This window comes from Acinonyx jubatus, chromosome E1 (genome assembly GCF_027475565.1).
Source record: "Acinonyx jubatus isolate Ajub_Pintada_27869175 chromosome E1, VMU_Ajub_asm_v1.0, whole genome shotgun sequence".
Lineage (NCBI taxonomy): Eukaryota > Metazoa > Chordata > Mammalia > Carnivora > Felidae > Acinonyx > Acinonyx jubatus.
The window spans coordinates 48090490-48104363 of NC_069397.1; the positions used below are offsets into that span (position 1 = coordinate 48090490).

General features: G+C 48.6%; 1 long non-coding RNA gene across 1 annotated transcript; it reads right to left on the bottom strand.

The window, feature by feature from the left end:
- Nucleotides 1-441: 441 nt before the first annotated feature.
- Nucleotides 442-7274, bottom strand: LOC128313489 (uncharacterized). The gene is made up of 4 exons (XR_008294278.1): nucleotides 6990-7274; nucleotides 6459-6515; nucleotides 3944-5511; nucleotides 442-672 (listed from the first exon to the last, which is right to left on the bottom strand). It is a non-coding gene; the product is annotated as an uncharacterized LOC128313489 (long non-coding RNA).
- Between the last annotated feature and the right edge of the window lie 6600 nt (nucleotides 7275-13874).

The window sequence follows — 13874 nt, forward strand, 5'->3', positions numbered from 1 at the left end:
GAGAACTATCTCTGTCTCCACTACTCCGGCTAACCAGAAGGTCTGTTTTCCAGAAGTGACACAGGGCTACAGGGGTCACAAAATCTTATATACAGAATTCTCTCTCTTCTCATGGATCCCACTCAAAGCCCTTAGTCCTTTGACCTGGAAAGAAAACTTAGTTCACCCATTCATTTTGTTTCCTTTTGTTAATCTTCTCTCTTGAGGTTCTCGTGAAAAGTGGCTAAAATGGATTTGGTTCTTTGCATTATGGAGCATACTCTTTGGCACAGGATAGGCACTCCCGAGAGTATTTGTGGCTGTGAATGGATGTTTCTCATTTTGCAACCTTGCCATTTCTCCTCTGCTTTCTTTTTCTTATCTTTTCTTTTTTTTTTCTTTTTTTTTTTACCAAAGATGAATTGGCTTCCCTGAACCTCTGGACTGGGAGGCGAGTCTTCCCAAATGGTCCCCAGGGGCCCAGAGCAGGCCGTGCCACACATTCAGGTGACATGGCTTTCTTTCCACCAACCCGTCCTAGCGTTGATAGGCCCTCCGTGGTGATTTTGAGCCAGTTGTCTGCCAAACGATGAGATTTGAGCGTGGGTCGTGTTGAGCTTGACATGGTAGGGGCGAAACCCTCAATGCTCTTAAGAAATTCTAAGCTCGAGCTTGCACGACAGCGGGTACGGGCTGCAAGAAACACAAAAGGAAGACAAAAGCAAGTGGTTTCCTTTCGGCTTTTGGAAGGAATGGGAATTACACCACCTCCCCCTCCCTCTCAACGGCGTCTACACAGCGCTGGGCATCTTCCTCAGGTAGCACACATTCCATCTCACACACCAACCCCCGACTGGGGGCTTCTAGCCTGTTTCAAACGTTTTCTTTCAACCTGGACCATTCAATTCTGTCTTTATTCCCCGGCTTTTATCCATGTAACTATGGCAGTGCTCTCTGGAGAAGAGAGGGAAAAAATCAATGAGCGACCTGCCTACACACCACACTCGGTTAACCTGGCTTGAAAGGGAAGAGCCAATTTCTCTCAGCCTCCCCTTGGCTGCCACTAACACTTTACTTCTCTCCAAAGGAAAACATGCCAGGACTTTGCAGCGCACAGGGAAAAACCCGGGGCCCGTCTGATAAAAGCACATCCCCCAGGGCCTTGGCTGCTTTAGGAAACACACTCTCTGGCACAATGTGGAAAATGAGGTCACATCGGCTTTCTGGATGGCCCAAACCTTCACAGCCCGATTGGCCATCGCGTCCAGGAGTTGCTGCTGGGCCGACAAAGCAATGCAGTGTCTGCATTGTCTTGAAAGCAAGTGATACCTCATAGACTTGGTGATCACTCCTCTTCCTAATTCCTTTTATTAAGATGCCTGATTGGGAGGCCACAGCTCATGTCACCACCCTTTTCCTTTGTACATCGACTATTGTATTAAAAAAAAAAAAAAAAGCAGCTGGTGCAAAGCTCTTGACCTCCAACTGAGCTAGGTGAACGACCACTCACACACCTTCCTGTGCAGCCCACCCTCCTTGCCTGTCCCCTCCCCTCAGCTTGTTCAGCAGTAGATACTCTCCCCACACCCCGTTTCTACTCCCATCGCCTCTGTCGAATCGTGCCATCCTTCTGGGATGACACTACTCCCTTCCACGAGGAGCTCCCGAGCGCCCATTCCTCCAGGGAGCCTGCCTGGATTGACCCCTGCTTTCTCTTATCCACAGTTGTAACTCCCTTTCCCACTTGTCTGCTTCACACCGTCTTGGTTCTCTGTCTACAGTTTCCTCCCTAGAGTTGTGGCCTGTGTGTCTCAGATCACGAACTCCTGGAGGGAACGGGCTCTGTAATTTCCTGGGTTAACCTTTGATGATGGGGATAAGATGGTGTGGCCTAGAGGGATGTTTTACTTTTGATGAGGGAAAATGAAAAGCCCTGTCCAATCAGCAGTGGTTTCCATGCCCGTGCTTACTTCTAACCGGGGCACCTCTAGGCCACCCTCACTTCTGCCCTTTCTCCTCTACTCTTATTTCTTCCAAATCACATACCCGGAAGCCCAGACTCCCTGAAGCCACCTGGCCCTCTCACTTGGTTTCATGTACCATTTCCTAGAGCAAGGACCCGTCTCAGATCCAACTTAATGACCACTAATCACTGGGTTCGCTGGCCAGGCTATATAAAGAACCACTCTATCTCTGCATCTCGGGCTCTGAGGTTCACCCTTCCCTGTTATCCACCCACCTGAGCCAAGAAGTTGATTGTCTGGCTAGGGAAAATGAGTTTAACAATGATATGAAGGGAGCACCAGCCAAGTAGGGGACGTCACATTAAAGGTGGTTTGGCACGACGCCTGCCCCCTCGCCTAGGACAGAGATGGTGTGGTGGCCCCCAAACGCTTGGTCATAACCCTTCACCCTTGCCTTGGTCCTATAGTAGGAGGGGCATACTTCCTGCTCCTTAATTTTGGGCTCAGTCGCATCGCTCGTTTTACCAGCGAAATGTTAGTGGATCTGACATACGCAGAGACTAAAGACTTGCTCGTGTGGCTGGTCTTTCCCTTGTACGCCCCTAATCTCAACATGAGAAGAGTATTCTCTGGCTGCACTGCTGACGCTTTAGCAGGGTCCCCAGAAAAGAAACACACTGAGCAGCCCTGAGCCCAAACCATAGCAAGAACCAAGCTAGACTGCAGCTTGAAGCAGAGCACGCCCAGCCTGCCCGATATTTCGTAGATCTGCCAAATCCTAGGTGCCGCCAAGGTGAACGAGCAAGAATAAATGATTCTAGCTTTAAGCTGCTGGGGTTTTTTTTGGGGAGGGGGGTGGTTTGTTATGCAGCATTATTGTAGCGGTTGCTAGCTGAGACGGACGGCAGATAGGTTTACTCTTGCCTGTCAACTCTGTTCAGTTGGTAGAGACTGAGAAGGAGGTTTCGCTGAGTGGAGGGTTGTGAGACCAGTTTGGGCTCAGAGTGAAAGAATTCTGGAATTGATTAGTGATGTCTGCCATAGGAGTAGCAGTGGCTCACATGTCACATATCTACCGTCTCGGGTCTAAAGCCTCTCCTGGTGACTTACACTGTCTCCCACGGACGGGGCAGAATACAGGAATGTGGCCTATTGAAAAGCACTTGCGGGGGCGCCTGGGTGGCGCACTCGGTTAAGCGTCCGACTTCAGCCAGGTCACGATCTCGCGGTCCGTGAGTTCGAGCCCCGCGTCGGGCTCTGGGCTGATGGCTCAGAGCCTGGAGCATGTTTCCGATTCTGTGTCTCCCTCTCTCTCTGCCCCTCCTCTGTTCATGCTCTGTCTCTCTCTGTCCCAAAAATAAATAAACGTTGAAAAAAAATGAAAAAAAAAAAAGAAAAGCACTTGTGTGAGCAGGTATGAGTAGATGACACATTCTGGTGTTTGCGTATTCCTCTTTCAGGCTATCGCTAGCATACAAGGGCACCATAGCGCATACAGTCTCTTAGAAAAACGCTCTCCTTCCGGACAGATGCAGCCCCAAGGGTGCCAACTTGGTGACCAATAAGCCCGCTTGGGGGATGGGGGAGAGAGGTGTCTCTTCTTCCAGGTAGCTATGCCCCATGCTGGGATACATAGCTTAGCAAGCATAGCATGGGCTGGATTTCAGCCCCCACTCACTCCTCTGGCTGAGCACCTTTGTATACTGTACCAGTGTACGTGATAGGCTGACCAGTACCGAGACGGGAATAAAAGGAAAAGGAAATAAGATGAAAAGAGAGAAAAGTCTGCCTTTCTCTGATGTCAGTTCTGCCCAACTCCTGTGCTTTGGAGTTTTGAATGAGTCATCCTAGCACTATGTGACCTTGGATTTCAGGCCCACACTGCTTGTATATACTGAGTCGTTAAAAGAATAGTTTAATAGTTTAAATGGATAAGCCTACTACTGGACAGACATGTTCTATTCCAAAAGAGGAAACTTCTATCCCACTGAATCACTAACCTGCAAATGTTGCAAAGTTCTAGGCTGAGGACCAGCTCTCTGAAATCTTTTGCCCACTCCTGCGTGTCAGGTGCCTTGGAAAAGAAAACACTGTAGGGAAAAAGGATCCCCTTCTGCAAGGTAACTGAAAACCCGAGTAACGACTGACCCTGGGAATTAGGTTGCTCGAGTTTGAAGAGCCAAATAAAAAGGAGTCACATCTGGTTCCATTTTTCTTGTGAAATTATCTCACACTGACCTAGTAGGTCCTTTCCTGAGCATATAAATACAGAGACACACACATGGTTGTTATCAAACAGTATTGTGCAAAATTAAATTGGCTACTTTATGGTGAAATGGAGAAGGATGGCGGGCATTTCAAACACATGAGTTTCTCTTCGTTGAGTCTGGAAGCAATCACTCATAAAGACAGCTACTTTATCTCCTTGAGTATGGACCATTCTAGAAGGGACATCAGGTTGGGTTAAAACCAGTGACATGGCCAAACCGGCAATGGAGCCAAGGCACACCGAGCCCTGATTGCTCGATTATTTGAGGGAAGATAGTCTGAGTTAATGACAGAAATCACCCCCACTCTATGTCCCAAACTGGTCTTTTGGACAAGGTCTCTAATGTGCTGGCCATATGTGAACTAAGGGCCAGAGGGAATGGACTTACTGGGATTTTCCAATTATCATTTGGTCCCAGAGACATGCTGCATTGTTGCTACCTGGCTCTCATCTCCAGATTGTTCCAGGGAATGCACAATAGACTGGACAATAGTCAAAGAAAGACTTCAAGCCCTAGCTGTGGTGAGCCTTGAAATTACTCCATATTGAACCAGAAGAAGAGAATATTAAAGGGGGAGTTGATATTCCCAGCCGGGTATTTCATTGAGACTCTCAATGCTCAGCAGTCGTTCCAAAAGATCGTGAATCACCCCCCCCCCCCCCCGCCCCCGGTGGAGTTTCCCACAGTTCCTGTGTGAACAAAAGGATGGTGGTGGGCGGTGAAAGAGTGAGACAATGAACTGTAAAGCAATAAAAGTTACAAGGTTGGGAGAGGGAGAGAGCCCATGAAGTTGTTGTCCCTACCGCCCTGCCTTGGTATTCCCAGATGTTCTTATTTTTAGAGGCTGGGTTGAAGGGTAAGAAGTTTGAGCTAAATTGGGATCCACGAACGGTGTGTAAGTGGGCCAAAACGGAAGATCACTGTGAATTGTCTTAGGGAGGAGAGCAGAGTCCTTGTCCAGAATTCCCTTCTCTTTAACCTTCCTGTTTCCAAACTTACTGTACTGGTGAGATCTTGGTATAGCGCAAACCACGCACCCCAACTCTCACACAATCAGACAGACCCAGGCTCTTGCTAACTGTCTCCTGAAGCCCTGTTCAAGGAGGACTACAGCCAAGCCAGTAGCCTCTAAGAGTATGGGAGTCAGAGCTTGAATTCCATTCTTGGGAAGATATTTCTGTCATATACATCCTGTGGCACATTCAGGAAGACTGTATCCAACAGGGAAAAGAATTGGAGAGGAGGATCTTTTCTTCTGTCCCTGCCCAGAGGATGAAGATGGCCAAATAGGGTCCTCCCTTGAAATAAAAAGCAAAAAATAGAAGTGTGTCATTTAAGCTCTGGGGGAATCATAACGTGGCCCACTCTCTCGTACGCGAAAGTTGGAAGACACGGAAAAAATTTGATTTATTGTAGTTCAGACTTCTCTCAATAAAAGAAGGTAGGGCATCTGAGAGAAGAAAGTTGTTATTTTTTTCAAATGTTTATTTATTTTGGAGAGAAAAAGAGAGAAAGATCGTGAGTAGGGGAGAGGGAGAGAGACAGAATCCAAGGCAGGCTCCAGGCTCTGAACTGTCAGCAGAGAACCTGACCCTGGGGCCTCAAACTCGTGAACTACGGGATCATGACCTGACCGAAGGTGAACGCCTAACCGACCAAGCCACCCAGGTGCCCCGGGAGGTAACTGTTCTAAGGGACGGGGTTTTCCACCTCCAGCGACAAGGGGTAGGAGTGGCGGTGGGAACAGCTGTGGGTCTTGTTAGGCAAAGCGATGTGAACTTGAAAGCTCACAGTGCCACTCTCCTATTATTCTGGGTTGGGTGGTTTGAAAATGAGGGGCTTGGGGCGCCTGGGTGGCTCAGTCCGTTAAGCGGCCGACTTCGGCTCAGGTCACGATCCCGCGGTCCGTGAGTTCGAGCCCCGCGTCGGGCTCTGTGCTGACGGCTCAGAGCCTGGAGCCTGTTTCGGATTCCGTGTCTCCCTCTCTTCTGACCCTCCCCCGTTCGTGCTCTGTCTCTGTCTCAAAAATAAATAAACGTTAAAAAAAAAAAAAATCAGTGGCTAAAGAAGAAACCGTAGAGCACTGTGCAGTCAGCTGACATGAGCCTATGCCTTTTAGTCCCCAGTGGTCCACAGACAAACATCATCCAGCCCGGAAGCCCCGGACTTCACCTATCCCCCCCGCAAGTTGCCTTCTAGTGGGCCCCGAAGCCCTGGCCTACTTGTGATCATTAAGTGCCCTCACCTTCCACATCTTATTTTAGGGCTGGCCCTGAGATTCCTTGCACATGTGTTCTCCCATCTGGAGGAAAAAAAAAAAAAAGGAAATGACTGCGCAGGGTTTGCATCGCTTTGGAAATTAACACTTAAATGTGCGCTATTTTTCGAAAGCTGGCAGCTAGTCCGAAAGCGGAGAAGGGGTGGGTGGGGGGGACACCCCGTAGGTTCTAGCCGAAAGGGAACAGGCGGCGAAGGCGGGTGGAACAGAGGAAGGGTCAGACAAGAGGGCCACGGGGGGTGTGGGTGGGGCATGGACTGTCTAGTGCCCGCCACCGGCCAGACCCTGGGCACCGGCTGCTGCCCCTGCCCCTCCTTCCCCAACCTTCTCTCCGCGTGGGTGAGACCCAAGTGGGCTCCCTGCGCCGCTCAGCGCGAGGAAGGCAGGAGGCTGTGCCTGACGGCCTTCCGGATGGCCCTGCGAGCTGGGCGCTACTCCCGCATGGAGAGGAAATAAAGTCCGGAATACTTCGGCCAGAAAAGTTGCAGGTTATCCCACCTCGTGTCTTCATCCTCTTCTGGGCGCGCATTGGAGCCCGTTCGCTCGGTGGAGCTGCAGGTGCCTAAGGAGGCCTGTGAGTTTTCTGGGCGTTTGCAATTCTCTTTCATGTATGCGGTCGAAAAACGGGCAAGGAAATCGAAAATGTAAATCTTGAAGCAAACGCGTGCGTCAGGGAGACGCCAGCCTCCCTTCAGAGGAGCAGAGTCTCGTGAGGGACTCCCAGGGAGGAGAAGGCAAGGAGCGTCTCGCCGGGCAGGCAGTGGAGGCCCTTCACGCCGGAAGAGAAGGCCTTGCCGGAAGGGGCGGGGCTTGCCCCGAGAGCCAATGGGATGCCTGGGTTCTCCTGGGCCAAGATGAAGGATGTTCCCGAAGAGAGGGATGAGGTCCTTTTGCTCCCCGTCTCACATTACCTGACAAACGGTTGATTAGAAGGGTGGGGGAGAATTGCATCCGGGTCTTCTGTCCCCGCAGTCTGGGAACTCGTGTCCCTGAACCTATCAGTTTTCCTTTAGGGACATCACCACGATGAACTGAAACTTCTCTGGAAGAGACTCAGGGAAAACTATGACACTGACCAATTTGTCTTTGTCTTTGTCTCTTCTCCTGCCTTCTTCCTTTTTTTTCTTTTTCTTTCTTTTCTTTTCTTTTTCTTTTTTTTTTTTTTTAAGATTTTACTTTTTAAGTGATCTCCACACCCAACATGGGGCTTGAACTCACAACCCTGAGATCATGAGTCCCATGCTTTAGGAACTGAGCCAGCCAGGGGCCCCTTTTAATAAAATACCTCATACATGTCCAAACAATAACCAAATAGAAAATACAGTGAAAATGAATGGAATGGGGTTGGGGGGGAGGGGGCGCCTGAATGGCTCAGTAGGTTAAGCATCCAACTTCAGCTCAGGTCATGGTCTCATGGTTGGTTCTTCAGTTAGAGCCCCACATCAGGCTCTGTGCTGACAGCTCAGAGCCTGGAGCCTGCTTCAGATTCTGTCTGTCTCTCTCTCTCTCTCTCTGCCCTTCCCCTGCACACACTCTGTCTCTTTTACTCAAAAATAAACATTTAAAAACATTTGCGGGGGGGGGGGGCGCTTGGGTGGCTGAGTCGGTTAAGCAGCCAACTTTCACTCAGGTCATGATCTCACAGCTCTTGAGTTTGAGCCCCATATCGGGCACTGTGCTAACAGCTCAGAGCCTGGAGCCTGCTTTGAATTCTGTGTCTCCCTCTCTCTCTGCCCCTCCCCTGCTCATGCTTTCTCTCTCTCCCTCTCAAAAATAAATAAACATTAAAAATAAATAAAAACATTTTTTTAAACGCCAGGAACAAATTTAATAAGAACTGTTCAGCACTTACATGAAGAAAGTACTTAGCTTTACTGATAATCATAAATTTAGAGGATGACAAATGGAGAGGCATCCTTTGGTCTTGGATAAACAGATACAATAGTGATAAGCGAACTTTGGTCCCTAAATTATTTTGAAAACTTAACCCAACCCTAATTAAAAGCTCAACTAGAGTTCTGGGTAGAATAATTCTAAAATTCATCAGGAAAACAGAAAGGTAAAAATAACCAGGAAATTCTTTAAAAGGGAAAACAAGAAGGTAAATAGTCTTTCAAGTAATAAAGCATGTTCTGAAATTATAGTGATTTAAATGCTGTCGTACAATGAAAAGAACAAATTGGAGGTCCCAGAAATATACGCATGTAAATCTCAGAATTCAGTATATGATAAAGGGCATTTTCAAGAAAATGGGGAAAAGATAATTTACTGAATGCTATGGGGACAACTGGCTAGCCATTTGGAAAAAAAAAAAAATGCCATCATTCTGCCAAACAAATTCCAGATGCTTTAAATGTAAAAACTAAAACCATAAAAGTACTAGGAGAAAGCAAGGGTGAAAATGTGTATAATTTTTGGACGGAAACTTCTAGGCATGGCAAAAATGCTATAAACAATAAAGAAAAAGATTGGAACATGTGACAACATAAAAATTAAAAACTTCTGCACAACAAACCCCATAAACAAAGTAAAAAATAAAGCACAAATAGAAAAAATATTTAGGACACATGTCAGAGGGTTAATATCCCTAATCCAGAAAAACCTATTATCAATAGCGAACCAAACGACCCAAGACAACGGTACCTGTGTATCAGGCTTCACGGTTGATAAAATCGTTTCAAATTCAGAGTGTCGGTCAAAACGATATTTGGGACATGTTTACACTAACAAAAGCATCTGTTGTTTTTCTGAAATGCAAAGTTCATTGGGCATCCTGTGTTTTTTTGCTAAAGCAGGCAACCTTGTTTCAGACACACGAGTTCACTGTGGCCCTGCAGTAACTCAGTGAGGTATGGAAGAGGGGGTCAGGTAGCTTTTCAAACAGGTTTCCTCATCTCTCAAGTAAGATGTGAGAAGGAAATTGGATATGAAATGTATAGAATCTGGTATAGGGCCTGACACATAAAGAGTATTGTTCAATACATGTTGGTTTGGGTTTGCTTTCCTTTATACACACACCCATTTTACAGATGAGAAAACTGAGGTTCAGAAAGGGGAAGTGACTGGCCCAGGTTCACCCCGCTAGTAAGACACAATTGTCTTCACACTCCAGGCCAGACTACCCCATTCTCTGCCCCCCCTTACCCCATGTCCACGGCCTTCCCTGAGCCCTCTCATGCCCTGATGTGCCCAGTTCCTGGGTCCTACTGAACTTGATCGTCCTTTCCCTATCCAGGTGTCTGATCTCGGTCCTCTACCCCACCTATCCATCTGAGAAACTATGCTAGAACAGTGGTTCTCCACCCTGGCTGTCTGTTAGAATCATTTGGGGAGCTTTTTACAAAATCTGAATGCTCGGACCATATCAGACCAATTAAATCAGAACCCTGGGGATAGGACGCAGGAGATTTCAGTGTGCAGCCAAAATTGAGCATCACCGCGACGACGTGAGTATCTCTGGCTGGTCTCAATACTGTAAAACGTTTGCCGATGAGATTCTGCTCAACACTCTCGTTTTGTAGATCCGAGCACTGAGACCCCGAAGGATAGAATAACTTGACTTGGGTGGCCCTCTCTGATTAGGGAGGCAAATTAGAAACTAGAGCTCAGGCTTTCGAATTCCTCATCTGTTGCTTTGTTTGCTGCGGCGTGTTCAGACAATTTTGCTTCTTCTCCAAACACATACAACCTTTCTCAGGCACCTTCAGCTACCGAAAGAACCTAGGACTTGGATTTCAGTAACAGAGGTATTTGCCTGTGGACTTCTGCCCCCCCACCCCACAAGTTTTGTTCCATGAATTGAATTCCATCCACCTTGACCCCCATTTCTTCTCTTCTCAAGTCCTCAGCTTGATCTCTGGTGACCATTTCGGGCCTTTCCCTCAAGTGGACAGGGGCAGACACCTCTCCCGGCGGCGTTGGTCCCGCAGCATTTCTGACGCATCCCTGCTCCCAAGGACAGCTCCCTCCTCCGTCTGGCAATGCTGTTGCCCTCCAATGGGCCAAGGCTTGTTTTCCTGCTTCAGTTTCCTCTAGACTTCGAGTTCTCCCTCAAAGCTTACCTTGTCTTACCTTTTGCTCCGAGTGCCACAGGGTGAGAAGAACTAAGCAGCTCAGCACCCTCGTGGCAGCATCCCTGGGTGACGTGCGCACGCGCAGTGGGTCTTTCTGAGCCTTTAAGATACGTGAATGGCCCCTGCGTCACGGGCTGTGTTAGGCCAGGGCTGGTGGAAAGTTGGGCTCTTCTGCAAAGCTCGCTCCAGACCTGTCATCTTTGGGGCGGCTCCACGTTTGAGAGCACAGCTTCCTTCCACAACCTTGACGGGGAATCACGTATTCAAGAAATACAACTGGCAGGCATGAGTCAAAGTTCTTCTGGTATTGAGAAACACGAATCCATTCACGCCGGCTCAGAGCAGGGTTTTGGCGCGCTGACCCGGGCTTCTCATGAAAACCCAGCACAGCGGGGCCCCTTGGGGAGCAGGAAGCTGCCCAGGACCGAGACACCTTCTTTCTGTGGCTCTCGAGGCCCCCCGATCTCTGCCTCCTTCTGCACGCCCGCCACACTTTGCCTTTTTGGACCGGCCTCCTTCATTATCTCCTGAGGTCTGCTCTTCCAAAATTTCAGTTCTGGTTCCTTCTAGTGCCCACTCGAGCCCTGATGCCTCATGGCCGTGCAGCCCAGCTTCTCACAGCTAACTTGCTGTGGGACTTCTAGCGCCCACACGCCTTTGGTTCTCCTCTTCTGGGCTCTTGGGACGACTGCACATCCCTACGCCATGGCGGTCAGGTAGGGCCGTGCGACTGGTCATTGCCAAGGTTTCTCAACAGGGATACTGCTGATGCCCCTACTGAATAATTCTTTGTGGTGGGGGCCTGGTCTGTGTATCGTAGGATATTTAGCAGTATCCCTGGCCTTTAGCCAATAGATAAAATTCAAAATTGCCAGGGCGCCAGGGTGGCTCAATCGGTTGAGGGTCCGACTTCAGCTCAGGTCATGATCTCATGGTTCGTGAGTTTGAGGCCCACACAGGGCTCTGTGCTGTCACTGTAGAGCCCGCTTCCGATCCTCTGTTCCTCACTCTCTCTGCCCCTTACCCTCTCATGCACGCGTTCTCTCTCTCTCTCTCTCTCTCACAAAAATAAATAAACATTAAAAAAAATTTAAAAATTTCCCTCCACTGAGAACCACCACCCTATAATTTCTGGGACAAATTGAAGCCATTCTCCCCCACTTTTTCCATCTATACTCCTTGTCATAAGACCACTTACCTCCATTTTTGGTTCAGAAATTCAAGTCACGTGTATGGGGAATTTGTTACCTCGGGGATGAGCCCATCACCTGTTTTGGTCTTTATTGTTTCCTCTTTTTCTCTATTACTTAAAAAAAAAAAAAAAAAGGAAATGGAGGACCCCTCCTACCTCTGTGTTCTAGCACCCGCTCGAAGCTACCTGTTTGGAGCGGGGTCCACATGTAGACTCTACTGGGAACTCTGCAGGTGACCAAGAATACACTGGAAATTCAGTGGTTAAGCTGAAAGGAAATCAATGGCTCACCCTCATTCCTCGTGCTCTCCCTTCTCTAAATCAGTGTTTCCTTTCAATGGATAGCAGCCACCAAATTTAGTTTCTCCACGAGCCCTCTCGCTGTTCAAGTTTGTCAGAAGAGCGTAGGCCCCAGCTTTCCTCCACTTCTTCGTGAGGCCACTTTCATTGGAAGGGCCTCCTTTCTACTCTGCCTCAAGTGAGAGAGAAGGAGCCGTTTGCCACATGTAAACAGAAGAGGCATCATGTGAAAACAGTCACCCAGCAAACAAGATCCTCAGAGGGCCTCTGGTGTGTGACCAGTTCAAAGTGGCCACTCGCTGACCAGTAATTAGCTTGGTTGAGGGCTGCAGCGCAGAGCCAGTGAACTTCAAAAGGCAACTTTTGGGAAGAAGCTTCTTTCCTGGAGGAGATGTGAGGAACCTTTCTTAGAGGTACTGCCCGAGTCTGTCCTGTGATCTTGCACAGTGGAGCTGAAAAGTGGATTAAGGCAGGAAATAACAAGCTGTGTGTGTGCCCGCACGCACTCACACGTTTGCACACAGCTTTGCTCATTTACTTTCTATATTAAAAGGCCTGCTGACCTCTGTGATTTCCTCCCCCTCAAATTCAGAAGCGATGAATAGGAAGCATTCTGACTTTAAATGCGACGGAGAGCTTTGAAAAGATGGAAAATTAGCAACATCTGGGCTGAGGAACCCAAAGAGACCTGAAAGGGAAGGAAATGCCTGAAAGAAGTTTCAGATGTCATTGTGATCCCCGGGGCCAGTGTTTGGATGGATAGGTGGCTTCGTGTGGCTATGAAAGGGGGTCGGGGCCTCCGTGCCCACCCCAGCTTGGCTCCCTGTCTGCATCTTTTGTTTTTCTTCTCTTCTCCGGGATCTGCCAAACAGGAACGAACATTCTTCTGCTTGGGAAATGGTTTCCACTGAGTCTCTTGGACATTCTGACTGATGCCATGGAAATCGAGGAGACCTATTTTCTCAAGCATGTTTCTTTCTCTTTTCTTCAACACGTAACACTGCCAGCCCTTGATCTTGTCCTCAAACCTCCCTCAAAAAGGATGAGATGTAGGCAGTGCAGTCAAGTTTGTTCCCAGATGCCTCTGCTCTGCCTGGGGGAAATGGCAGTCGCTCTCAACCTGTTGTATTAGCATGAGCTCTGTCGGTAGCAAGGCCAGAACCCAGCTCCAGCCAGCCTGGGCAGAATCATTAAGTTTCGTGTCGCAAACCATAGGAATGGTGGAACTGGCTCTAGGTTCGACAGCATCCAGAAATTTACACACTACCGGCGTTCTCTCACTCTTGAACTTGGCTTCTTGCTTCCATTTCCTTTTACATTTTAGCCTCGTTCCTACCTACCTACCGTGCATGGGCTTTCTCCACACGGCAGGCTCAGGTACCCCCGGTGGCTTGGATTGTTCGCGCACCAATTTCACAACCCCAACAGAAAAAGAAGTATAACCTTTGCCTGCTTAGTAATACAAAAATCAGGGAAGGGCTCTGATTGGGCAGGCTTGAGTCATGAGTCACCCCCGGACCAATCACTGCCGCCCAGGAGTTGGGGTTCTCTGATTGGCCAGTCCTAGATGACAGGCCCCTCCCTATGTCTGGGGCCAGGATGGGCCACCAGAAGCACGCGGCAGGAGGTTGGTGAGCACGTCTCGTAAGGAAGGGACGATTTGGAACCGGGATCAAAGAAAAAGGAATGCTGAGGAGACATGAGGGCAATGTCCATTAAATTGATTGTCATTTCCCTAACGTATAATTTCCTAGTGTGGCCATAGCAAGTTACCACAAACCAGGAGGCTTAAACCCAGAGAAATTCATTCTCTCATAG